At 41.4% G+C, this 3,079-nt stretch overlaps 1 long non-coding RNA gene across 1 annotated transcript; it reads right to left on the bottom strand.

Moving 5' to 3' along the window:
- Positions 1–287: 287 nt before the first annotated feature.
- On the bottom strand, positions 288–2,244 carry LOC131382257 (uncharacterized). The gene is made up of 3 exons (XR_009211558.1): positions 1,889–2,244; positions 1,542–1,654; positions 288–1,110 (listed from the first exon to the last, which is right to left on the bottom strand). It is a non-coding gene; the product is annotated as an uncharacterized LOC131382257 (long non-coding RNA).
- Positions 2,245–3,079: the final 835 nt, after the last annotated feature.

Genomic DNA, 3,079 nt, shown 5'->3' with positions numbered 1-3,079 from the left:
GTCTCCCTCTGTCACCCAGGCTAGAGTGCAGCGGCGCGATCTCAGCTCACTGCAGCCTCTGTCTACCAAGTTCAAGTGATTCTCCTGCCTCAGCCTCCTGAGTAGCTTGGACTACAGGCATGTGGCACCACGTCCAGCTAATTTTTTTTTTTTTTTTTTTTTAAGTAGAGATGTGGTTTCATCGTTTTGTCCAGGGTGCTCTCAAACTCCTGAGCTCAGGCAATCTGCCTGCCTCAGCCTCCCAAAGTGTTAGGATTACAGGCGTGAGCCACCGCAGCCGGCCGGATTGTCAATGTGTTTTTATTCCCAGAAGATAGCAGGCACCTACAATTTTTTGTTGGCGAGCTGCCCTTGACTATCAAAACCTACTTTATTTACACATCTAGGGAGCTAAAGTGTTTAGGAATTTATGTTCTCCACAGGGCAGTCCACCAGAGACTCCAAGTCCTCTGTGCCTGATCAGGATAATTCTGAGGTGTGACTTTCTTATCTCCAGAGCTCATTTGCAGGATCGAGTTATGCTGTGTGGGACTTCATCTGATGCTTCTCACTTGCTTTGCTTCTTCCTCTTCTGGGCCTTCCTTCCCCACTCACCCGCCCATTTTTTCTTAGGAATACCTCGTGATAAATCACTTTCAAGTTATGACTACATCCCCCTCTCCTAACTTCAACTCAGTGTTTACAGCACATCCTTCCAAAGTTTAACCCATCAGGTTCTATGGTTCAAGGTCCACTTCTCACTATAGGAAGAAGAGGTTCAGCTTTTCTGACCTCTCCAATAACCACAAAGTCAGACACTTTAGGCTTCAGTTGTCTACTCAAGAAAGGGTTGCCGAAGTTTGGGCCCAGGTTTTGCCAATTTCAGATGATGAAGAATGAAATTTGGATCCAGGTATAGGGAGGTAGGTTCTTCCAAGTCCAATCCAGTTTTTTCACCGGCTGGAGTTTTGGTAGATGACTAAGTTACCCCCAGCAGCTCCCTGAATATAACCACATCTCAGCACAGCAAACTTTTTCTTCTACTTTTTGATTTTGTTTTAATGGAAGAAGCACAGCCTAGTTTTATATGAGAAAATAGTGCTTGTTTAAAACACATGTTTAATCTTGCTCCTGGGAAGAAAAAAAGAAATAAAAAACATGGCATTATAGAATTAAGAATTATGTAACTCTTACCAAAGCTTGGCTCATATTATATGAATCACCACTTTCACTGTGAATGGTTCTATCTCACCAATGGTGCCAGCTCCTTTTAAATTCTTTCTTTTGCCAGATCTCCCCTCTAATAGAAGATTGGGCAAAATGTAGAATCAACTCCACTTCTCCTGAGTGTAAGAAGGAAACTCAGAAAACACGCTCCATTGTGACCGTGACTTGCAGGTATGTGAGTTGCTTCATGGTTAAGAAAAAAGTCCTCTTCATGACATCGTATCAAAAATATTAAATACCTTACTTTATAAATTGTTTAGTGGCATACTGAAAGTATGACATAAGCACACATTAAATAGTACAGGATCCTGAGAAGGGTTTAACATTTTCAGTACCTGAAGGAAGATGGTAAAGTGAGGATCAGTCTAAACACGGATTCTCAGGGCAGTGTTGTAATTTAGCTGGTGCGAGAGATTGGGTTGAAGCAGTATTGACCCTAAGGTTTAATCTGAAAGTTATAAAGTTTGCTTGTTTAATCCTATCCTTGAAAACAATTTATTATATTATCAAAACCCCCTACCGGCTCTTAATATTGTTCCCAAATAGCTCCCATTAAGATAACCCCATTAATTAAGGTTTTACTATAATTTCCTAATTAGAATGCATCATCTGTTCTTAATGCCAGTAAGACAGGGACTGCTAGCTGCTAATATCTATCTCCCCTTCATCATTAATACCACACCTACAATTGGGGGGGAGCCAGTAATGAGCCTAGTTTTAAAATATTAATTTCTCAGCCTTTGTAGAAGCTAGATATGGCCAACGGACACAGTTCTGGCTTAAGGGATGTAAGCGAAAATCATCAGAAGTAACTCCCAAGAAAGCTTGGAATGGGTGGGCTTAGCTGGTGGTGTCCCTTTGATTTTGATCCTTCCTTTCCTCATGCCTGGAACATGGACACAGGTCTGGAGTAGCCGTTTTCAGCCATAAGGTCCACAAGGGAAAGGTCCGAGGTGTGACTTTCTTATCTCCAGAGCTCATTTGCAGGATTGAGTTATGCTATGTGGGACTTTTGTGATGCCTCTTGTTTGCTTTGCCTCTTCCTCTTCTGGGCCTCCCTTCCCCATTTACCTAACAGTTTTTTCTTAGGAATGCATTGTGATGAATCACTTTCAAGTTACTATGACAACATCCTTCTCTCCCAGAACCTGAGAGGTCCACAGAACCTCAGAGACTTTAGACCTAAGAGTTATGATTTGCTGATCTGGTGCTTGCTAACAAACACCTAACTGGTTTGTGGCAAAAGTAAAATCCCCAGTTTGTTTATATCACTTGAGTGTGTATGTGTGTGTTTTGATTTTATTACTCACAATGGAACATAAATCCCCTGGTAAGGCGAGAAAACATTTGTCCAAATTTTGACCTGAGAACCCAGAGTCTAAAAAATTATATATTCTTGCTTTATCTCTGTCCATTTTTTAGATATACCACTGACTTCTCCATGTTTCACTTTATGTTACAAAGATAAGTAGACAGCGACATCAGCTTTGTTAAATTTAAAAAAAAAAAAAAAAAAGATTGCTACCTATGTGATGTGATAGTAGAATCTTTAAACTCCTTTGGTACACACATCCCAACACCCATCAGCAAACTGATTTCTATGCTTCATCAAACTCTTCTGTTAAAATGCTATCATGGGGCCTGGCATGGTGGGAGAATAGCTTGAGACCAGGAATTCCAGACCAGCCTGGGGCAACATAGCGAGACCCCCATCTCTACAAACAAATTAAAAAATTAACTAAGCACGGTGGCATGTAGCTGGCTAATTTTTAGCACTGTAGTCCCAGCTACTTGGGAGGCTGAGACAAGAGGTTTACTTGAGCCCAGGAGTTTAAGGTGACAGTGAGCTATGATTGTGCCACTGCACTCCAGC

Source organism: Hylobates moloch, unplaced genomic scaffold (assembly GCF_009828535.3).
Source record: "Hylobates moloch isolate HMO894 unplaced genomic scaffold, HMol_V3 SCAFFOLD_22, whole genome shotgun sequence".
NCBI classification, from domain to species: Eukaryota; Metazoa; Chordata; class Mammalia; order Primates; family Hylobatidae; genus Hylobates; species Hylobates moloch.
This window is presented reverse-complemented; position numbering and strand designations above follow the sequence as displayed.